General features: G+C 38.6%; 1 protein-coding gene across 1 annotated transcript in view; it reads left to right on the forward strand.

The window, feature by feature from the left end:
- LOC101426418 (all-trans-retinol dehydrogenase [NAD(+)] ADH1B-like) overlaps nucleotides 1-25,431 on the forward strand; it is a 177,670-nt gene that overhangs the window by 92,257 nt on the left and 59,982 nt on the right. The window contains exon 3 of the mRNA XM_058294955.1: nucleotides 14,291-14,432. The gene's annotated coding sequence lies outside the window, so the exon portion shown is untranslated. The remainder of the gene's footprint in view (nucleotides 1-14,290; nucleotides 14,433-25,431) is intronic.

Raw genomic sequence — 25,431 nt, forward strand, 5'->3', positions numbered from 1 at the left:
TCGTAAGGCTCCATGGTTCCAGCTTCTTCCAGTCTCAGCTGTAGACCAGCATAAGGCTTGTTTCTTTTCTGGCCTCAGCTGTTCTGCTTTCTCCACAAGGTCAGCTGTAAACTAACAGGTGAATGGCTCAGCTCTCTCCCGAGGGCTCCAGTGTCAAAAACCAAACTCTCTCCTCTGCTTTGTTGTTTTCTGTGTGAGTGTCTGCCCACCAACAGGGCAGGGACTCAACATCCTACAGACATGGCCAAATCAAAGCCCTAAACTTAATTTAATCAAGTTAAAGTGAAACCTCTGAATTTAATACAATCAAAGGGTATCCTGCCCAGGCAAAAAGACCAGTTTACAAACATAATTAATATCAAGCTGCCACATACTGAATACTTTAATAGGTTCTAACAAAAAGCATAAAGGCCTGTATTGGTCATTGCAAGTTCTTGCAAAAACACTTCCAGTGCCCCAAAGATGCCCTATGTTTCACCCATTCTTTTACCTTCCCCTCAGAGCCTATGGCAACCAGTAAGTTTCAGTTTTTGAAGAGTAAGTTTCATGGTTACATGCAGTAATACTAAGGGCTTGATGTACTGGTCTGTTTTCTTTTCTTAGGTGCTACCTATGTCCTCAAGATATTTTTACCCTCCATTTGAGATTGTAGCAGGACTTTCCAGGATGGAAGTTTAATATTTTCTTATTTATTGTGTGTGTCTCCACCCACTTAGCTAATACCCTATGCCAAAATGAACACATTCATATTCCACAGAAGCATGCCCTAGGTATACCCTTTCCCACATATCCTCCCCCCACCAATATGCTGCACCTGTGGCCCTCCCCTGCCATATTTCACACACAAAAAAACCCATTCCCATTTTAGTTTTAACCACACACCTACAGGTCCCCAGAGTTCATTGATTTCTTCCTCCAGTCCTCCCCTCAGTTCCCTGGATAGTCCATCCCAATATCCAACCCCCCTACTCACCTTTGCACTCCAGCACTGTCAACCCCATTTATGTCTCTGCACTACCATCACCCCCTCCACTGCCAAACCACCTTTCTACTTTATCATGGGTTTTGCCCATATTAAGCATTGTCTCACCCCACTCTACTCCATTTTTGTCTCCTGATAACCTAACTTACAGACTCTACCTCTTTGAGTCTGCTGAATAGGCTTAAATCATATCAGTGATGTCATGTAATATTTGTCCTTTTGTGTTTGGCTTACTTCAGTCAATATAAGGTCTTCAAGATTCATCCATTTTGTCATGTGTGCCAATACTTCATTCCTTTGTACAGCTGAGCAATATTCTATTGTATGTATATAACACATTTTGCTTATCCATTCATCTGTTGATGGACATTTGGGTTGCTTCCAACTTTTGGCAATAGTGTGAATAATGCTGCTTTGAACATTGGTGTGCATGTATCTATTTGTGTCCCTGCTTTCAATTCTTCTGAGTATATTCCTAGTAGTGGGACTGCTGGGTCATATGGCAATTCTATACTTTGCTTCCTGAAGAACCTCTAAATCATCCTTCACAATGGTTGCACCATTCTCCATTCCCATCAGCAGTGGAGGAGGGTTCTCATTTGTCCTCATCCTCTTCAACACTTGTAGTTCTCTGCTTTTTAAATAGCTGCCAGACTAATAGGTGTAAAGTGATATCTTACTGTGGTTTTGATTTGTATTTCCCTAATAGCTAGTGATGTTTGGCATCTTTTCATGTGCTTTTTAGCCATTTATATTTCCTCTTTGGAAAAGTGTTTCTTCAAATCTCTTGCCCGTTTTTAAAATGGGTTCTTTGTCTTCTTATTTCCAAGATACATGATTTCTTTATATATACTGGATATTAGGACCTTATTGGATAAGTGCTTCCCAAATATTTTCTCCCATTGAGTAGGCTGCTCTTTCACTTTATTGACAAACTCCTTGAGATGCAAAGGTTTTTAGTTTTGATGAGGCTCCATTTATCTATTTTTCTTTTGCTGCTCATGCTCTAGGTGTAGTTTATGAAACCATTTCCTACTACAAGATCTCATAGATTGTTTTCTACATTATCTTCTAGGAGTTTTATGATCTTGGCTCTTATGTTTACGTTTTGATCCATCTTGAGTTAATTTTTGGATAGGGCAAAAAATGGTGATCCTCTCTCATTCTTTTGGCTATGGATATCCACTTCTCCCAGCACCATTTTTTGAAGAAGCTGTTCTGTCCCATTTGTGTGGGTTCGTCAAATATCAGATGACCATATATGCCAGGATCTATATCGGAATTCTCAATTCAGTTCCATTGTTCAGTATGGCTATCCTTTTGCTAATACCATGCTGTTTTGAGCAGTGTAGCTTTTTTAGTGTGCTTTAAAGTTAGGCAGTATGATTTTTCCAATTGTTTTTTTCTTTTTCAATATGTTTTTTGGCTATTCGGGGTCTCTTGTCCTTCCAAATAAATTTCATAATTGACTTCAAATACCATTTAAATTGTTCCATACTAATTTTTGAATTGAATCGACTAATAAGTGTTTTTGACACATCAAATAATCTTACTGATCCTGGAGTGCTGGCTGACAGCACTACCAGGTTTACATGCAAGGGCAAACCAGTTTATCACTTCTTCAACACCAGTACGTTTACTGAGTACACAGTGGTGGATGAGTCCTTTTTGTAAAGATTGATGATGCTCCTCCTGAGAAAGTCTATTTAATTGACTGTGGATTTTCCAGTGGATATGGGGTTTCTATCAAAACTGTCAAGGTAAGAAGCAGGATGGGCTAGGTTCATTCTTTCCTTCCTCCCTTACTCCCTCCCTCTCTCTCTTGCTTTCTTTCATTTTCTTGGAATTCAAATATTTTTAAAAACAAATTTAAAAAGTTTTGACAACACATCTCATAATCAAGATGTTTCTTGACAATGCCAAATCAACTTGAAGAAAAATGAAAAATTCAGAATAGAAATTTATTTTTAAATAAGTAGAAATGAAATTTCTGGAACCAAGGTATGTTTCCTCCATGTTTCCTTCAGTCTTAATTCATAAAATTAATATATTTTCCCTAAAATAAATATTGCTGGTATATAATATGAAAGCATGACTGAGTTTTTAAAGTGAGTAATTATTTGGACATAATCTTTGCTATCCATGTGGAATCAAAGGAGTAAGTTAAATAACATAATTCACATAGCTAGTCTCCCAAGTACTCCAAGCAATCCTCATGTTGTGGAGGTCTTATTCAATACCAAAGACTTAAATTATTGTCCATATGTTAGTTGATTAAAGCTCAAGCTCTCTGAGCCCCAAATTCTTTTAAACATCTCCCTACCTGATATCTACATTTGGATGTCTCACTTGCAACTCAAATGTTATAATATAATACACAAAGTCCCTTTGACTTACCTCCAAAGCATATCTTATCTCTGTATTTGTCTTCTTTGTGCTACCATCATCACATCTTGACTGGACTAATGCAGTGGCCCATTTACTGTTTTCCTCATTACTATTCTTGACCATCTCCAGTAATTCTCCATTTAAAAGTCACGTTGTCTTTATAAAACACAAGTTGTGTCACATTATTTTTTTGTTTAAAATCCTTCAGTAGTTTCCCATTATATCTGGAACAACCTCATCTCCCTATTATCCAGCTACACTTGCCTCCTTTGAGATCCTTGATTCTGCCGAGTTCTTTTCTGCATGAAGGTATTTACAAATACTATTCTGATTGTCTGAAATACCTTTATGTGGCTGGATCCTTAAGCATAACTCTCAGTTTAAAACCACCTACTTCCTCAGAGGTTTTTTTTTTTCTGTCTATCCTATCTAAGTATCAACCCCTTCCCATTATTCAAGGAGCCATGTTTGCTTCTTTAGTAGTGTGTATCCCATATCTCAAACCCTCTTTATCTTTTAGTTTCCTCCATTAGACTACATGGACTTTATTTACTATAGAGCTTAGCAAGGATTTGACCATAGTAATAATTCATGATAAATATGAGTTGAAAAAATAATGGGATGTATGAAGGAAAAGGAAAGGGAAGTCTAAATATGTGGAATAGGAAAAAGGTGAAGGGGGTCTGTGGAAAACACACATACAGGTGTTGAGGTAGAATTATTTTTCCCAAACATTGGCTTAAGATAAGTTTGAAGTCTATGAATATATAACATTAGCATGCCTGCACAAACCAATGGCATATGTTACTCACCACTTACTTCTAGATTTCTTGGCAAAATCCTTTCCAGGTTGTTTTTGATGTTTCCATTAAGAATTTTCAGTCAGGACAGAGGTAAAAGAAGGGACACTGGATATAGCTTTGCATTATTATCTGCAATATTTAATTGCATTTGATGTATTGACACCTTATTAGTACTTGGCTAATATAATATTAACCAAGATATTCTGCACATTCAGATATAGTTTTTTCCTGGAAGCTATAACTTAAAGCAAATCACTTGAATTAACATGCATACTTGCTTTTGTATCTTTGAAAATAGGCAAAACTTACTTTGAATATACCAGTATATTGAGGGTCTCCCAAACTCCCACAGTGTGATGATTTGCCAGAAGTATTCACAGAACTCAGAGAAGCTGTTAAATAGTTATTGTTTATTACAAGGAAGGGTTCAGGTTAAAATAAGCAAAAGAAAACGATACATAGGACAGAGTCTAGAATAGACCAGCCACAAACGTCTAATTGTCCACTCTCAGTGGAGTCTCATGAACAGCACTTTTTTCTCCCAGTAACTATGTGTGACAACACATGAGAAGTGTTGCCAACCAGGGAGGCTCACCCAAACCTTGAGACCCAGGGTTTTCATCGGAGATCAGGCATGTGGTCATGATCAGAGGTCAAACTGATGTAGTGTGACTTAAAGCCTTGGGCATACAAAAACAGTCATTTACCATGTCACATTGTAAGCATAAACTATGTGGTATGGCCCATGGTAAGGCACTCTTCAGACATGACATTCCAAGGGCTCAAAGATTATCTTCAGGGGCTTGTCAAGGTTCAATCTTGAAGACTTTAAATTGGTGAAATAATAATTTTTATTAAGGAACAACAAGGGATCAGAGCAGTGAAATAAAACAATAGTAAGAAGTGGGACTTTACTATATTTTAAATTTGCAAAATAATTTAAAATGTTCTATAATAGACACTTATTTCAGTTTAATGTTTTCTTCTATAATAATGATGTGGATTATTCATTATTGTTATTAATCTTCAGTTCCCATTCCTTGAGATAGGAAGGTTGGGAAAAGGTGGGAAGTTTTTTGGGGTATGGGGTGGGGCACAGAGAAACATCTGATGTTAACAGAGACTAGGACCATTGTCTAACTAAAGGTTTAGAGACCGGGTGACTGGAGGATCAAGAAATTCTATCACTTTACAGATAAGTCACTGAGACCTAGGAGATGTCTTTAGTGATTCTGTTTCCTAGTTGTTAGGACTACCTTTCAGGGCCACCATGATTGAAGCCTTACTGGAAATGAAAGTAAAGAAATCTGAATGAGGTCCCAGAGGACAGATCTAGGATCATATGATTTAAACCTAAATTCAGAGCCTAAAATTTAATCATCAACAAAACTTCCATTTCGAACCCAGAAGATAAAACTAACAGGTAAAGTTGGAAAAAAGGCAGGGAATAATCAGTTCAGTTTCTGGCATAAGGCACTGACCACTAAAGAAAATATCAAAAACCTTTGTTGAATGGGTGAATGAATGATTACATGATACTTGAGAGAATCACTGTATTGACTCCAAAGCTCAAATGGATGTCATAGCTGAAATTAACACTTATGGAGGGTGGGTGCAACACATCTTTACATAGCAGTTGTGAACATTTCAAAACATACATATCTTTACATAGCAGTTGTGAACATTTCAAAACATACACATACAGCTATTTTTTTTTCAGGTAATTCCTGCAAGAGAGGGTACAGACAGAAAACAAGGAGGTCTTAAAACAGGTCCTCATCAACCATAAGGCTTTGCATACACACTCACACACACACACACACAGAGGAATGAAACAATCACAAAGAGCACCATACCTATTGCGTAGGTCTCTCAGTGTTCAGCTCTGTCTGCTATCTGACATGAAATTGGATCAGGCCTCTTCTTGCAAGAAAATGATTTTCAGCTAGAACCCTCTTTAATGTAGCATGGTTTAGGGTAAAAAGTCCCCAAAGTGACTTAATTACATTTACTTCCTGGAATTACACATGGATCATCTAATTGCAATATGAATGTTTGACTCTGTTGAAAATACTAGCTTCTTTACAAATGGCTCAGAGTTATGGTTTTTAAGAAAATGCTTGTCAGAACAAACTTAAAGCAGATTTAGTATGACTTTGTGGAGAAGAGTTGACAGATTTTTAGCACTCATTTAATCTTGTTAGAAGGAGAGTTAGATGAGGTTTTAGGTGGTACCAGCAAGGTTGCAAAGGTCTGATGTGTCCTTTATAAAGGGTTTTCATTTGTCTGAAAAATACTGTTTTTCTTCCTTTTTTGTTCTCAAGCCTGATTTTTCTAGTTCTCTTTATGGCAGGCTTCACTTTTTGACCATACCTCCATTTACTTGAACTTTTCTCTCCACAGGTCACCCCTGGTTGCACTTATGTTGTCTTTGGCTTGGGAGGAGTTGGCCTTTTGGTTCTTTTGGTTTTCATGGGCTTTAAGTCAGCTGGTGCATACAGGATCATTACAAGTGACCTTAACAAAGACAAAATTGAGAAGGCCAAGGCTGTAGGAGCCACTGACTGCATCAGCCCCAAGGACTACACGTAGCCTATCAATGAGGTGCCTTCAGAAATGACAGGCAACAATGTGGGGTACACTTTTGAAATTATCGGATGTTTTGAAACAATAGTAAGAGCCAAGATTAAGGAAACCACAAAATGTCCAATCTGTTTGATAGGCACGGGGTAGTGTGGGGGATTCATGTCCCATAGCTTTATTAACAATCAACTATGGAAATAACTGTTATCTGGGCAAAAATGGTTATAAAGCATTTCTGCCTGAAAACGCAAAAGTTTAGAGCAGGTGTCCATGACCAAAAGCAGTTTCTCACCTTTCAATTTCCAAGCTGGTCAGCAGATCAATCTTTCCCCATCAGTGAGTCTTTCCACTGGGTTTTTTCTTTCAACCTCTCCTTTATCCTGTTTCTGGTCTCGCCAGAGCCGTGATTCAGAGCAGGCTCAGCTGGCTAAATTCACTGAAGAGAAGCCCTCCAATATACCCTCCTGCTTCCCTTGTAACAGCTGACAGGGAGGAAGATGTCTGTTCCCCTCTCAGCAGGCTGCAGTGAGCCAGGGGTTTTATCCAGGCCCAAAGTTTTGAGGATGGGGGATAGGATCCCTTCCCCACCAACTCAGGTATTTAGTAACCCAGGTTTTTTGTTTTGGGTTCTTCTTATCTCTGTCTTTTGCCTTCCTGGAAGTTGTGCAGCAGTGTCTTGGTCTGCTGGCCCCCAAAGCAGGTCCCTCAGACAGCTTTTGGCCATTTCTCCATTGCTTTTGTGAAAGAGTTGAGCCTTGTTTACCTACTCTGAGGCCATCTTCCCGGAACTTCCTCTGTCTCCTTCACTTTGAACTCAGATGGATTCCCTTGTATCCTGCCATGTGAACCATGGTACCAACCTGGTAATAAGCACTCCTCCATCCACCCAGATGCTCACCTATGACCCGATGCTGCTCCTCACTGGACACACATGGAAAGGATGTGATTTTGGAGGTATGGTGGACAGAGCCTCTGGCCTGGGGAGTGGTGGCTTTAACTCTGACCATGCTTTGGCAAGTGAGATAAACCTATTGTCCATCACATCTCCCTTTAAAATCTTTCTTCCAAGGATGGATATGATGTAATCTAATATCTATGACCAGGAAAATAAAAGCCAATTACTTACCCTCACCTTGATTTAAGGCTGATATTATTGGACACATTTTTAATATTAGCTCCTGCAACTGAAATTCCCCAAAGTCTTAATTCTGCCTGAATTAGAGGTAGCAGAAATTTTGTCCTGAGATTATTTTATATGACAGGAATTTAATCTGTTACTTTTCTCAAGAAACACAAGAACATGTATGAAAAACTGAATTTATCCTATTCACAAAAGCACCAGCAAAATTTCTGGATTGAAAGCCAGAACAAAAAATAAAAAGATACTGTCATGTTTTATAGGAATAGTACAGATTTAGAGTCGAATGAGGATCTAAGGAGTAAAGATGGAGTCATTTGTGGAGAGTGCACGGGAAGAAGCCCCTCTCCTTGTGGCAGGTGACACAGTAAATCCTTATTTGTCCTGCACGAGGTCTTGTTTTCTAATGTACTAGGCATTTTGGAGGTATTTCCAAAATTTGAGCCTGCCTTGTGACACTAAGAGAATATAAGACATCTAAATGCTTATTATGAATATTAAAAGGAGAAGAATATGATTTTGTCATTTTAGAGAAGTATCCAAGTGAGTGGAGAATGAAAATATATATATATACACAAGAAAGAAGCAATTTTAAAATAAATGTAAACCATAAATAGAAAAAAATTATATGAGAAGAGGTGGAACTAAATGTGTTAGTTTATTTTATTTTTCAAAGTAACCATGTAACATAGGTATGTATGACTGATAGCACTGGGACTTGGAAATCTTAAGTACTCTTCCCCCACAGTTGTGGCTTAAACTATTTCCATATGAAGTCAAATCCTTGTTCTCTTTCTACATCATTACCTGGGTCACAAAACAAGTCTGGTTGGTATGGTTGAGCTCAATTAGAGAAGGCTCCTTGGAGGATGCAAGACTTGAATTGAGGAACAAAGCAGTATAAGATATAAGCTGAACCTCCTTCCTTTGGCTATTTGTGTGATGTGGGGAGATTACAGGATTATTTAGGGATATCAAAAGTAAAATTCAGCAAGTATTTATTGATTGTAGTACTTCAAAGGGTAGGAAATAGAGCTGAAGCAAAACAGACCAAATCCCTTCTCTTTAGAAGAATGAGAACTTTAGCATTTCAGTGTGGAGTGACTGACAATAAAGAAACAAGTAAAAGCAGAGTACATCATGCCATGACAAGTAAGACAGAGAGAAATAAGGCAGACGAAGGCAGATAGATCTATAGCACCAGGTAAATGGGTGTGTATATGTGGTAGGGATGTGATTTTACAAAATTCAGAGATGGCATCCTTGATAAGGTGACATTTGATCAAATATTGGAAGGAAATTGACTATGCAGAAATCTTGGAAAAGAGTATTCCAGGAAAATCATTGTAAATGAAAAGGTTTTAAGGTGCAGTGCTTGGTACAGCTAGAAGACCAGTGTGGCTACAGCACAGCGAGAACAGGAGAGTAGCAGCTGGGATCAGAGAGGGAGCAAGACACTGTGGGGCCCTTGTCAACCACCATAAGGTTTTTGGTTTCTATTCTGAGTGCAGAAGGAAGCCATCAGAGGGTTGGAGAGAGGTTTGGCCTGACCTGACTTCCGTTTTCACAGTTTCACTCTGTCTGTGCAGAGTATTCTATGTAGGGGGAGGGGCAAAAGCAGGGAGACCATTTAGGAAGCTCTTGTCATATGTATGCAGGAAGGAGATGGCATTGGCTTGGACTGGTGGTGGTAGTGGTGAGAAGTGGTCAGATCCTGCATATATTTTAAACACAGAATCAACAGGATTTGCTGAAATACTGATTGTATGAGGAGAAAGAGTGGAAGCCAAGTTTCAGGGCCTGAGTAAGAGAAATGATGGAGCTGTCATTGAGATGGGAAGACTGTGGGAAGAACAGGTTGGGGGGACAGGGGAGGAGGTGGAAATCAGAAATGGCTTGGGGCAGGTTAAGTTTGGAATATCTATCAGATATCTGAATGGAGATGTCAGGTAGGTGATTGGAGATGAGCATCTATAGTTTCAGTTGAGGTCTGAACTCCAGCTATAAATTTAAGCGTTGTAAGCAGAGGATATTTAAAGCCTTGAGACCAGAGGAAATCACTGCACAAGCTTAAAGAAAAGAAGAAGTCTGAGGACCAAGCCCTAGGACACACCAAAATTAGTGGTCTGGTAGATGTGGAGGATCCAGCGAAGATCCCTAGAGCTAGGAGGAGAGCAGCAACAACAACCAAGTCATATCTAAAAACCAAATGAGGGAGGCAGATTCAGCTCAACTGATAGAGCATCTGGCTACCTTGTAGGAGGTCCAGGGTTCAAACCCAGGGTCTCCTGACCTGTGTGGTGAGCTGGCCTACATGCAGTTCTGATGCATGCAAGGAGTGCCGTGTCATGCAGGGGTGTCCCCTGCGTAGAGGAGCTCCATGCACAAGGAGTGCACCTCACATGGAGAGTTGCCCTGCGTGAGAAAAGCGCACAGGAGTGGCACAGCACACATGGAGAGCTGATGCAGGAAGACGATGCAACAAAAAGAGACACAGATTCCCAGTGCCACTGAAAAGAAAGCAGGCTGACACAGAAGAACACACAGTGAATGGACACAGAGAGCAAGACAATGTGGGGGTGGTGGGGTTGGAAGGGGAGAGAAATAAATAAAAAATAAAAAAAAAAAACCCAAAAAAACAAAACAATAAAAGCCAAATGAACAAAGTGGTTTAGAAAAAAGGAGCCACCAGCTGTTTCAAATTCTGCTGATAGTTCATGTAGGAACAGGACTGAGAATTGACCATTCTGTGCCAAAATGAAGGTCACAGCTGACCTTGAGGTGATCAGCTGCTGTAGCAAAAAGCCCAACAAGAGTGGGCTCAAGAGAGGAGGGGAAAGGGACCTGGCCAGTCAGTGAAGTGGAGACAATTCTTTCTGTAAAGAGGTTTTATTGTAAAAGAAGCAGAGGTATTAGACAGCTGGGAGAAGATGAGTGTGTGTGGGAGGGTAGGAAGACGGTCAAGAAAGTTTTTTTTTTTTTTTTTACTTTTGTTTCATAAGATGGGAGAAATTCAGCTTACTAGCATGTTGCTGAGAATGAACCAATAAGGGGAAAATGTAGCAATGTAGAAGAAAGAAGAGGCAAATACAAGATAATATAAAGATTATTTAGTTAAGTTTAAAGATAACGTGTATACTTATTTATAGGTTGGAAAAGCAGTGTTGATGTCCCCAAACTAGTAACTGATTTCCTGGCAAGGAAATTTGACCTGGATGGTTGATAACCCACATTTTACCATTTAAAAAAAGTCAATGAAGGGCCAAACTGACTTCTAGATAGGAATGCCAATTTATGTTCCACAAACTGCATCTGAAAATTTCTCTGTCCCCACATTTTCACCACACAGGTTTTGCTCATCTTTTAAGTTTTACCTTTTTTTTTCCGTATTTTTAAAAAATTTTAAAGCCACTTTAGCTTACATAAATGTTACATCAAAAAATATAGGGGATTCCCATAAACCCCATCCCTTCCCTCTCCCGTACTTTCCCCCATTAACAACATCTTTCGTTAGTGTGGCACTTTTGTTAAAAGCGATTAACATATTGAAGCACTGCTACTAAGCATGACCTACAATTTACATTACAGTTTACATTTTGCACTGCTCCATTCCATAGGTTTTGACAAAATGCGTAACGGCCTGTATCTGTCATTGTCATGCAGAACAATTCCAGTGTCCCAGAAAGCCCCTATATTTCATCTATTCTTCCCTCCCCTCCCCTCAGAACCTCTGGAGACCACTGCCTTTATATCAATGATACAGGTTCTTCCATTGCTAGAATAATAAGTCTACTTTAGTCCATAGTTACAGTCCCACCTTATGTTTGTTTATTCCTATCTTGAGGATTTTGGGATGGTAATGCCCACTGTTTCTGTAACTGCTGGTTCCTTGCTTTTTATCTATATAATTATTAGTATAGGGGTTATTAACATGTATGGTATTTTACCTGTATAATTATCTGTCATTTAATTTTGCGGCTATTAATAAAAGTTCTATTTCATTATTTGCAGAAAACAAAGCAAAAGAAAAAACCTCTGTGAAAACAGTACAGAAATCTTGACATTTTCTTCTTAAAAAAAAAAAAATTCAGGAGAGCAGATGTAGCTTAGTGGTTGAGTACCTGCTTCCCGTGTATGAGGTCCTGGGTTCAATCCCCCACGCCTCCTAAAATAAAAAAAATAAAAAAATCAATGAGGGATTTGAACTATTCTATTCAGGCCAAAGGTATCTATTTTTTATGGTAATCATGCCTACTCCCCACAGGCTTCTTTTTATAGCATTTATAAATTTATAAATGTGCCTGCTGTTGCTTAAACTAGATTTGTTTCATCCTGGCTATTTTTTTCTTTCTTTCTCTCTCTCTCTTTTATTTTTTTTCACCATAAAGCTGCTTCTTCAAGCAATGTCGCAAAATTTCCTTACTTTACAGATTTCAAAGTACTTTTTCAAGTGTTCTTTCTTCTACTCCTTCTAGGTCAGGCATGATTATTACCATTTTCAGTTGAAGAAACTATGGTTGTGAGAGGCACATAACAAAACCTGAGAGGCAAGCAATACAAATTCTGTATTCTTTTCACCACACCCCAAACTCCCCTGACATGGCTTGGCAAACTGAGTAAATGAGGATTTTCATCTCACTTCTCTTGTTGCTGCTGAGGGCTGTGAAAGGACTATGAAAAACCATACAAATTTCAACTTAAAACAACGGACTCAGGGATGTCTGCAACAATAATCGGAGATCCTCCTGCAAGATGAAATAGGATGTCATTCATTTGGTCAACAAACACTTATTGAACACCCACTATGTGCCAAGGATTGGCTTTCATCAGCAAAAGGACATGTATATCAGTCTAAAGGTCCAAGTTTTCATTAATGTTTCCTCTGAGCACTTTTTCAGTACTATATCCTGTCTCTATATCTGACTTAAACTACGAGAGTATTGTATTATGAACATAGATTTAAATTATTTTTAAGTAACAAAACAATGTGGTAAGCTGTCAGAACCACCCAATACTCATTTACTCAGTTAAACAAAAACAAAGAACTTAACATAGTTTGAAAAACAGTTACTAGTTGATTCCCAAGGAAACATATATTCACTTATGCATCAATGTCTCCCAAAGTAATGCTTTCACCTGTATATCTTATCTCAGCAAATAATGTCACTTTTTCTGCCTTTATAGACTAGAAGCCATAGCATTATATTTGACTTCTCTTTTACTCTCACTTACGAAAGCCAAATTGCTGCTAATGCCTGACTAAGCAGTTTCTCCTCTAGCATCCCTCCCTCTCATTGCCAACAATCATTGCCTTAGTTTGGCCTTTAACCGTCTCTGGATATGTTAACACAGTAGTTTGGTACACAGGTCTCCTACCTTCTGTATTTTACAGTGCCAGTCAAGCCTCTTTGCTGCCAAATTTCAGCACAGTAGCATAGTCGTAAAAGCCTTTACTATTGGACCACAACCTATTTTCATTTATTAATTTATTTAGCAATTCAACAACTAATAATTTAACCCCACTATACTGCAGCCTTTTTGCTAGGCTCTGAGGATAAAGCAGGGGAAGCAGAGTCACATGTACTTTTACAGCCTCCTAGGCATCAAGAATGCTAACCAGTTACCTTCATAGTCACACTTTCCTGGCCTTATTTATGCTTTCCCTTCAGCCTGAAAACCACTTTTCCTCCCCTCTTCTGAGCCTATTCAAATAATAGTGGTGCTTCAAGAATCAGCTCAGACACCTTTCCAGAGATCCAAGAGAAAGAAAATTCACTGGTGTGGACCTCAAACCCCAAACAGTTCCCAATAGCAGAATGTACTTGAAGTTTCCTGTAACAGATAGGATATTCAAAATGTTGTAGAAGACGAGAGAGGTTCAATTATTTGCGTATAGAAAGGGCAGGACTCAGGACTGATTTTGAGAGGGAAAAAATGATTTATTGATGGCCGGTGGGACTCTGGAACTTTCTGTTTCAAACCTGAGCCCTGAACAAGAATTTTGAGTCCCTTTTATACAGAGAGGAAGGGCCAAATGGTTCTTTGTTTCAGTGCTCAATAGGCTTGAATTAGCATATATCTTCCACATCCTAGGTAAGTTTTTAGCATGGAGTCCATACATTCTAGATAAGCTTTTAGCACATTTGGTTTGCATTTTCCCTGAATATTTAAAGTTTCTAGAGTTTGCATTGCTAAACTGTTTCTCTGGGACTGGAGTTGTTGCCATGGTCACCAAGGACAGGGTGCAGCCTCTCACTGTCCCACACCCACAGCTCAGGACACAGCTTAGGTTATCTATGAAGAGATGAACAACCTCCACCCATAGCCCACATCAAACTATTCTTGTTGGGAAGATATAGAAACAAATCATTAAAAAACTGTTCTTTTACCTTTCAGCATTGGAACTGTCCTGACGTTTTGAGATCCTAAGGGCAAGAGGTCTGTCCTGTGTGGTGGTCAGCTGGAGCTTCCCTTTTCAATTGCATCCTCTGACATCATGGATCTGTTCCAGAAATATGTAGCAGAGGCAGAAGATTTGGTAAAATTATATTATCTTTATGAAATAAACACTTTGAGTCTTAAGACCATTTAAGAATTAGCAGGGAACTTTGGTTCAACAATATTAAAATTTAAAGGTTGTAATTTCTAGTGCTGTAATTATTTATTTCAAAACAACTGTTGTAGAAGCTGAAAGAGGTTCAATTATTTGCATATAGAAAGGCCAGGACTCAGGAATGAGTTTGAGAAGGAAAAATGATTTATTGGGAGACAACGGTGACCACAGCCAGTCATGGAACCCAGGTTGGTCAAGTCTCCTGGTCAAGATTTCGAAGTAGAGCGTCTCAAAAGCCGCTACGGACTAGGGAGCAGTTGCTCCGCCGAGTATGATTTTGATCAGGCTAAATGTAAGAAAAGATCTCTCACCTACTCAGGTCTTCTTATGCTTTTGAGCCTATACACCTGCAATAAGAATAAGGCCTAGAGTAGCACTGTGCCTGGGAGTTTCCTCCTAACAGCCTTCATGTTACTCAAATGTGGCCACTCTCACAGCCAAACTCAGCATGTAGATGCCGTGCATTCCCCCCAGCGTGGGATATGACACCTGGGGATGAGCCTCCCTGGCACCGAGGGATCACTACCACATACCAGCTGAAGATGCAACTAGAAAATGACCTTGAATTAAAGGTTCAATACGGATCAGCAGAATATCCCTGTCTACATATAATAACATGACTTCAAAATGCTGTTTGACCTAATGTAAGGGGGAAATGGAAAGGAGAAATGAGAATATAAGGCTATGAGTCCCTAAAAAAGAGTCTGGAGGTTGTCAGAAGGAATGCCCTTATGCACAACTGAGCAGAGTTTAAGAGATAGATAAAGTAGGTACAACCCCAGGTATTGGTTCTTTTGAGGAATAAAGAGACCCACGGGTCCTATGCTCATGGCAGATGGGGTTCACTGCCATGGCAGATGGCCCTTCTTTGGAGCTGGTGTTTCTGCGTGATGGAATTGGACTCAGAGGGGATCTCTTTTCACAAGACTTGCATGCTACTTTATTGGAATTGTAGTTGGTGCTGGGGTTTTAGATATAGTTAGGGGATTTGAATCTCTGGACTGATATTATGACACCCAGGCCCAGAGCCTCAACAGACTTCAGCTCCTACACTTTGATTTATTGGACTTACCCCACTCAGCTAACATCGAGTTGAAGAAGGTCATCCACCACACCATGGAGCCTAGAGTGTCTACAACTGAAAGCAGGAGGAGTGCATCCAGTATCCATGTGGAATCTAAGCCCCCACTTGACATAGATGTGCAATGGACACAACCAATCCAATGTCTACAGGGACAATGTGGAATGGGTGTGGGAAGGGTAGCCATGGTGGCTGCTGGGTTTGGGGAATGGGAGGAAGAGATGAGATGTGGAGGCGTTTTCAGGACATGGAGCTGTCCTGGGTGGTGCTTCACGGACAATTATGGGACATTGTAGATCCCCCCAGGGCCCACTGGATGGGACGTGGGAGAGTGTGGGCTATGATGTGGACCATTGACTATGGGGTGCAGTGATGCTCAGAGATGTACTTACCAGGTGCAATGGATGTGTCACGATGATGGGAGAGAGTGTTGCTGTGGGGAGAGTGGGGGGTGGGGGCGGTGGGGTTGAATGGGACCTCATATTTTTTTAATGTAATTTTTAAAAATAAATAAAAAAAAAAGAAAAGAAAAGAAAAATGATTTATTGATGGCTGGCCGGACTTGGGAGCTTTCTGTTTCAAACTCCAGCCCTAAACAAGATTTTCAAGTTCCTTTTATACAGGGTGGGGAGTCAAATGGTGCTTTTATTTAAAAAAAAAACAAAAACGACTTTCTTTGTTAGTTTATTGTTTGCATGAGTACCAGGTAGGTTTTTAATTAACATATGGCCCACATTTCAGGTGAGCTTGAAATTAGCATCTTGCCCACATTCCATCTGGATGCAACCTTGAATATACATTCAGTCTTACATCCTTTCTGAACATTCAAAGCCCATAGGGCCTAGATCACCTAACTGGATTTCTAGAGACTAGGCACACTTGGATACAGAATTAGATGATTTTGAATTTATGCACAGGTTATATTATATTTCCCATTCAAGGCCAAGTCCAAGTTTCTTTAAGCTTCGGCATCACCACCATCAGAGTTTCCCTGGAAACTATATGTATATACTACTGGTATGTATATAGAGTTTGCATTGCTAAATGGCCTCCCAGGACTGGAGTCGCTGCCATAGTCACCAAGGGCAGGACTGCAGCCTCTTACCGTCCCACACCCACAAGTCAGGACACAGACTGCTTAGGTTATTTACAAAGAGATGAACAGCCTCCCACCCGAAGCCCACATCACAACAACAACATGTACTTGGATTTTTATGTGAGCAGAGCAGAGAGATTTTTTTTAAAAATGTTTTGACCAGCTGCCTCCATTTAAAGCAGCCATGAGGTATAAAGATGTGATAAATGTAATATTCTTTTTCAGATGGTCTTTAATACATTGTAACTACTTTTTAAAATTCAAGATTAACTTTAAGAATCATTATATAACTTACTGAAACTGAAAAAAACACACTACAAGGGTACAAGTGTATGCCAGCATATATTGATATTTCCTAAAATATTTTTTATTTAAATTGAAAAGTGCAGCCAGAATCACACTGTAAAATATATCATAATATTCACTTTGATAAAATACAATTTACAAGTTCCTAAGTCACTGTTTACTTAATAATGACTCCATTTAATCAAAAAGGCAAGAACTAGAGAAATGTTGAAAGATGTATAAAGCTTCTTATGCAAAGAAGAATCTAGAATTTTACCACATAGAACACAGGTGAAGAGTATTACTTCATTATTCATTCACTTGACATTTTTTTCCCCCACTTCAGCCATTTGCCAAGAACTCGGCTAGTTATTTGGTATGAAGTATTGAATAAAACAGATACAGTCTCTATTCTCATGGAATGTATAATTTAGTAGGAGAATCATTCAATAAGAAAGTAAGTAAACATATAAATACATCATTTAAATTTTTGGTATGTGACCAAGGTACTGTGCTAGAGAATAAAAAAGGAGGGGGGAGGGAATTGTCAACATTCAATAGAATATATTTGAAGGCTTCTCTGAAAAGGTCTCTGAAGGATGAACAGTAGTTAGCCCTGTGAGAATGGTGCAAAATATTCCAAGTCAAGGGAACAACATACCAAAAGACCCTTAATTTGGAAAATGTTTATCATCTACGGGGAACATAAGAAGTATAGCTGCTGTTTGCCTAAAAAAAAAAAAGTTTTTATTTGAACCTATAATTAGTGCTATACTTGTAAAATATATGTCCCAGAGACTTATATCTTTGGTCTATTAATGTGCTGGTTGAACCCTGAATCTCAGCAGAGCTGCAACACCTACTTTAGTTCACAGGACTCACCCAGATAGCAAGGAGATGATGATGGACAACACCCATACCAAGGAACAGAGAGTGTCTGCAATTGCAAGTAAGATAGTTCCATCCATCTGCACCATGGGCTCTAAGCCCCCTCTTTATCAGAAATAGAGTGGGCATCACCATCCCCAATTCCTCAAGATTGGGGAATGAACAATGGACTAAAGTAGACTTACTATTATTCTATTATAGGATTATTTTTATTCTAGCAGTGGAAGAACTTTTATCATTGATATAAAGGTAGTGGCCACCAAAGGTTCTGAGGGGAGGGAGAGGGAAAAATAGTTACAACACAGGGGAATTTTTGGAATATTGGAATTGTCCTGCATGACATTGCAATGATGGACACAGGCCATTACACATTTTGTCATAACCATAAAATTGTCTGGGGCAGAGTGAAAACTACAATGAAAAATATAGTCCATGATTAGTAGCAATGCTTCAGTATATATTCTTCAGTTGTAATAAATATACCACACTAAAGAAAGATGTTGATGTGGGAAAGTGTGGGATGGAGAGGGTTTGAGGCATATGGGAATCCCCTACATTTTTTATGTAATATTTATGTAATCTAAAACTTCCTTAAAAAAAAAGTTAATGATATTGTTTTGGCTCATTAAGTTGGAAAATGCCAATTCCCTATGGAGATTTTTGTACATTTATTTATCTCAATAGTCAGCTTCCCTATGTATTTGTCCAGAAGAGAATGTGCTTTAGTTGTTATCAAGCTTGGTATGAAATCATTTTAACTTAGGAAAAGAAAAAGGCTATATAGCTTTTCCGGGAGTCTTCTCCCCTTTGACTTCAACTCCAGGCTCTGCAAAAATTCCTTTCACTAACATTTACTTTCTAGTTTCTCACTCTTTTCATATCTAAAATTGCTTGTGTTTCTATGTAATAAATAATTAGTAACCAAGGCCTCATAAACTGGCTTATAGTATTTTTTCCCTCACACATGTGTATTTGTCCATCTTTTTGTTCTTCCTTCCTTTTTAGAGTTGGATTTCCTTTAGGGGAGTGAACATTTCTGTTATCCAGGCAATCACCATTAGGTTCCAGTAGTTCTTTCTACCACTGTTTTGATTTTGCCTATCACCCTACAGGCTGCAGAGAAGTGACTGATGCCTTCCCTGAGAGTTCAGCCTATTATACATATAAAGTTTCGATGATGGGAACCATGATCCAAGTTCTTTCTTAAAACAGTACTGGGTAGAACATTCTGTGCCTAAAAATCCCTATGCAAATATTCTTAGGTGATTCAATACTTGAATTGAAAGTATTATATATTTATGACTGTATCAAGGGTACAACTCACTAAATATATCATCATGTTAACCAAAGAATTGAATGAAGTTGCAAGACACATTCTTGGCAACTGCTCTTTGAGGTACTCAAATGTTTAATTTCAAATTTGAATTTATGTATCACTGCTATGAATGAACAAGACAATCATTAAGTAGGTTCAAGCCAGCATTTTAATTAATAATAATGTTTACCTGAATTTGCAATTGCACATTTGAAAACTATATATACAGTGTTTTAACTTTGCTAACATTTAAGAACTATCAATGAAGTTTTGGCTAAGAACCATATATGTAGTACTCTTTATTCAGCAGGGCTTTTTGTAAAACAAACTTTTCTATAAGGAAAGTGTAGATACTGTACTCTGGTTGTGTATTATAATTTCAGGCAAAGCATGATATGGTAACCTGATTAAGAAAGCTGGAATTTTACTTTTAATTTTGTAGTAGAGTGGGAGTATAAATTAGTACAACATTTCTGAAGAGCAGTAATTTTCCAAAGTCTTTAAACTTTGTAGTTTTTTCTTTCTATTGTTTTTTCATTTTATTTTGTTAGAGAAGTTGAACATTTATAGAAATATCATGCATAGAATATATAACATACAGAGTTTCCATATAACACACCTTGCAATAGTAAGGTGCCTTTGTTATAATTCATGAAAGACATTTTTATAATTTTACTATTAACTATAGTCATCATTTACAATAGGGTTCATTATTGTACAGTCCTATGTTTTTTCTTTTAATTTTATTCTAGTAACATATATACAACCTAAAATTTCCCCTTTTAACCACATTCAGATATATATTTCAGTTCTGTTAATTATATTAACAATGTTGTGCCACCATCACCACAATACATTAGCCAAACATTTCTTTCATTCCAAAAAGGAACCCTGTACATTTTAAGACTCAACTTCCCATTTCTTACTCCTTCTTGTTCCTTGGTAACCCATATTCTATATTCTGACTCTCTGAGTTTGCTTATTCCAATTATTTCAAATCAGCAGCATCATATAATATTGGTCCTTTTGTGTATGGCTTATTTCACTCAACAAGATATTCTCAATGTTCATTCATGTTATAGCATGAATCAGAACTTGATTCCTTTTTAATGCTGAATAATATTCCATTGTAAGCACATACCTCATTGTGTTTATTCAATCATCATTTGATGAACACTAGGGTTGTTTCCCATCTTTTGCCATGTTAATAATGCTGCTATGAGCATCTTTGTGAAAATATCTGTACAAGCTTTAGCTTTCAGTTCTTTTGGGTATATTCCTAGTAATGGGATTCCAGGGTCATTTGGTAATTCTACACTTAGTTTTCTGAGGAATTGCCAAGCTCTAGAAGGTGAGGGTTTTAATCTCATCTTCATCCTTAACTAAAAGTCTTAGCATCTGTTTCTTGAGGTCTCATGCAGTTCTCTCTAAGGTTCAAAGTAGAAATAAGCCTTTTACAAGCAGTGAACCCTAATGTAAATCATGGACTGTAGTCAATAGCACAATTATTAAAATATTATTTCATCAGTTGTCACAAACATACCACACTAAGTAAGACAAGGTGTTAATATTAAGTTGGTATATGGAAACACTGTATTTTATTTCATACATGATTTTTCAGTAAACCTACAACTCTTCTAATTAAAAAATCATTTAAAAAGAATGAGGAAGGATTGTGGGAAGATAGCAAAGGACTAACAGACAAAGCTGAATGCTCTCACAAAAACAATGGAGAAAGAACCAAAATAGCCCCAGGGACCTGCTTTGGGATCAGCAGTCTAGGACAATGCTACACAACTCCCAGGAGAATGAAGGACAGAGACAGGAGAAAGACAAATGTGAGTTACTCCCATGGCAGCCAGGAGGGGCTCTCCTTCCCCACCCTGGAGATAATAAACTGGGATAAAACCCCTGGCTCACTGTAGCTGACTGAGAGGGGAACAGACATCTTCCTCCTTGTGAGCTATTTCAAGGGAAAAAGGAGGGAACTTGGGGTACTTTTCTTCAGTGACTTTGGCCAGCAAAGCCTACTTTGAAACTCCACTCTGGGGATTCAACACAGGAACACAGGAAAGCAGAGACTGAAACACCTCCATGGAAAAGTGTGCTGATTAGTGCCATCTGCTGGCTGATCTGGAAACTGCATGGACAAAAACTTCATGCTCTGCATCCAACTCCTTGGAGAAAATCTGCACCCCACTAATGAGTCCCTGGCCCAATATTGAAAACTAAAGCTAGGCAATTTTAAAGACTGTGAATAAGTTGAACCAAATATCATAGAACTGTGGAGGGAAAAACAACAATAGGCAAGAGAGAGAAATTAGCCATCAGAGTAAATACATCAACATATTCAGATGCCTAGACATCAGTGAAAAATTACAAGCCATACAAACAGGAAGAGATGGCCCAACTGAAAGAACAAACAAAATATCCTGAAGAGATATGGGATTCAATACAATTAATCAGTGATAATCACACAATTCTCCTAAATCACTTCAAGGAATTTAAAGAAAATATGACTAAAGAAATAAAGCATATTAAAAAGACACTGGGGGAGCATAAAGAATAATTTGAAATCCTGCAAAGAAGAGTAACAGACCTCATGGCAATGGAAAACATGATGGGCAAGATAAGAATTACATTAAAGACACATAAGAGCAGATTAGAATTGCTTGACACAACTAGTGAGTTTGAGGACAGAACATCTGAACTGGAAAAGACAAGACAACAGAAAGAGAAGACAATGGAAAAAATGGAATGGAGTCTCAGGGAATTGAACAACAATACAAAATGCACAAACATTCACATTATTGGTGTCCCACAAGGAGAAGAGAATGGAAAAGGGGCAGAAAGACTATTTGAGGAAATAATGACCAAAAACTTCCCAACCCTTGTGAAGGACATGGATACTAATAACCATGGACAACATACCCCAAACAGAATAAATCTGAATAGACCTACCTAAGACAGCTACTATTCAGAATGACAAATATGAGATAAAGAGAGGATTCTAAAGTAGCAAGAGAAAGCAAAGCATCATATTCAAGGGAAACCTGGTAAGATTAAATGCCAACCTCTCATCAGAAACTACGGAGGTGAGAAGAAAGTGGTTTGATGTATTTAGGGTACTGAAAGAGAATAACTACCAGTCATGTATTCTGTGTCCAGCAAAGCTGTCCTTCAAAAGTGGGGGTGAGTTCAAAGCCTTCATAGACAAACAAAAACTGATAGAATATGTTATACCAGATTTTCAAGAGATACTAAAGGGGAGCTGCAGCCTGCAAGGAAAGAAAAGGGTAAGAGATTTGGAGAAGAGTTTAGAAATGAAGATTTTTAGGAAGGGTAAACTAAAGGATAAGAAGACAGACAATAGAACAAACAACAGAGCCAAAGGACAAAATGAACGAAGGAATTTGAAGTTTTTAAGTAGCCCTTCATGTCTATCCAATGAATGCTGAAATTTGGAAAGAAAACCTTACTTGGGCAAGAATACTCCAAGAGCAGTGGAAAGTGGCAGAGAGGATTTAAAAGAATGAATCATCAGCAGAAGTAACAGATTTTCTCACCAAAGTCAATTCCTGACTATGATTTTGAAAGTGATGAGATTGTTGCTGTTTGTGCAGCTATTGCTGAGAAACAGAAGACAGCTTCAACAAATAAACATAGTTATTGTGTCCACTTCTGGGATTGTAGAGACTAAGTGAGAAGGAAGATGGTGCTCTAAAAGTAGATGGTTCTGTTTTTATCAAAACCTGATGAAGGAAAATGCATAGCATTAATTATTTGAATCTGTCTTTTTTGATTATCATTTAAAGTTTTAGACAGGGACATTTATTCTGGAGAAACAGGGCAAAACTACTGTTTGTAAGTTAAGTTTTTCAGATAATGCATATAAATTTAAACAGTAGCATTACTGTATATTGTTTGTGCTATGCTTCGGCAAGTTATGGTTTATACACAAGATTAGAATTCTGAGTCAAATTTTTTATGTATAAATTTAATTTAATCCACATAAATGGATGGAAACATTTTGAAGACACAACATGAAAAGCAAATTCTTCAATAATAAATAATTTGGTCAGTGTTATTAAAATGTTGACTCATTGATGTTTGTTTTATGATAAAGAAATAAGTGATTGCTTTCTATCCTAGACCTATACTGCTGCTACTATTCACTCTGTTTTCCTTGCTTCTGTAGAGTAAGTTTGTCACAAGGTTTAAATACTTTTAATATTCATTTTGATTCAAAGTTGTGGTTTTGTTATATGTGGAATCTTTGACTGTTCAGCCAAAAATGCATGCAAATGTGAACATTTTGAAGTTTCTCTTAATTCTGATTTGTGTTTAAATTTTTGGCTTTAAAGAAGTTATAACAATGGTAGTTGCCGCCTGTGGCAGTATGATATTGTTTATAAATTCCAAAAATAGATATTGGATTGTGTTTGTGTTTTTAAGTTACAGAGAATGTAGCAAGATCGACTCCTGATGTTATATGGAAGGCAAAATTTGAAAATGGTGAGCCTGGACATTAAGCTGAAGAACTTTCCAAAGTAAATTCAGAGACTGTAGCTTGGTTTCTCCTTACAGCTTATAGAGAAGTGCTAGATGACAGAGACAATCTTAGAACTGAATTATTGGGCACAAAGAAACCAGAAACGGACTCTGGAAATTCCAAGCCACTGGAAATCAAGTCCACAAATGATAGTACACCATTTGAGGCGTTAACTAAACTTGGAACTTGTAAGTCAGGATTCAAAATGCAGTAATCCAGGAAGAACTTGTGGAAAGTCTTACTGTCTGATGGCTTGGACCCTTGTTTCTTGCATGCTAAACCAACGAGCTTTTTGAGAAAGCTGTTGTTAGCCTGGACTAAAAGGGATGCGGAGGGGAACACGGAAGTGAAATCAGCTCTAAGAAGAAAACCATGGAAGCTGAGATCTGGAATTAAGACATCTCCTTAGGTCAAGAGAGGAACCCCACCCATGTGTACAGCGAGGGTGAGTTTGCCCCAGCAGTTGAAGAAGGTGGATGTTCCAGCTCACTATTCAGGGAGAGTTTTGCTGTCCTAGGCTACAGAGAGGGTGGGAGCACAATCCCCAAGCTTTAGGGCAGGTAAAGTCAAAACTCCTAGATCTAAGAATGGTGGACCTGTCCCCATGGATTAGGGAAGTCTAGGTCACCAACTTGTTGCTCTGAGAGGGTTAGGGCAGTATGTTGAAGATTAGGGAGGATGTTGCCTTCACCTCACCGTACTTGAGGGGTTAAAACTCTATCCCAGGGAAGTGGACTTGGCCCAGTGGTTAGGGCATCCATCTACCACATGGGAGGTCTGCAGTTCAAACCCTGGGCCTCCTTGACCCATGTGGAGCTGGCCTACGTGCATTGCTGATGCATGCAAGGAGTGCCCTGCCATGTGGGGATGTCCCCCACATAGGGGAGCCCCACACGTAAGGAGTGCTCCCCATAAGGAGAGCCACCCAGCGTGAAAGAAAGTTCAGCCTGCCCAGGAATGGCACCACACACACGGAGAGCTGAGACAAGATGACGCAACAAAAAGAAACACAGATTCCCATGCCGCTGACAACAACAGAAGCAGACAAAGAAAAACACGCAGCAAATAGACAGAGAGAACAGACAACTGGGGTGGGAGGGAGGGGAGAGAAACAAACAAACAAATAAATAAATAAATCTTTAATTAAAAAAAAAGACTCTACCCCAGTGACCAGGGATGGTGTGGCCATCACCCCAATCTTCTTGGAGGGTGAGGTCTGGAGCAGTCACCACCCAGATGCTTGATGAGAATGGAACTAAGAAAATGGCAATTGGGCAAGTCTGTGGAAAGGGTGAGTCCCCATCAGGCCCCAGGGAGAAGAAACCATCATCTTAAGAATGACTCTTAGACTTTCAAATCTAAGGAGGTATGTCCTGTATATTTATAGAACTGTAGGGGACCCATGACTCATGTTTCCCTCCCAGTTTCTCCTTATGTAATGCAAATGTTTATCCTTTTTCTGTCCCTTTGTATATTGAAAGCAAATAAATAGTTTTGTAAATTTCAGAGGTCTAGAGCCAGATGGGACTTTGCCCCAAGACAAATTGTATTTTCCTTTTTATTTTATTAACTTTTTTTAAAAAAAGAAACACAAATCACACAAAATGTTGCATTAAAAAATATAAGAGATTCCCATATACCCCACTCCCCACAACCCCCACTCCTCCCACATGAACAACTTCTTTCATTAGTATGGCACATTCATTG

Source organism: Dasypus novemcinctus, chromosome 1, assembly GCF_030445035.2.
Source record: "Dasypus novemcinctus isolate mDasNov1 chromosome 1, mDasNov1.1.hap2, whole genome shotgun sequence".
NCBI lineage: Eukaryota > Metazoa > Chordata > Mammalia > Cingulata > Dasypodidae > Dasypus > Dasypus novemcinctus.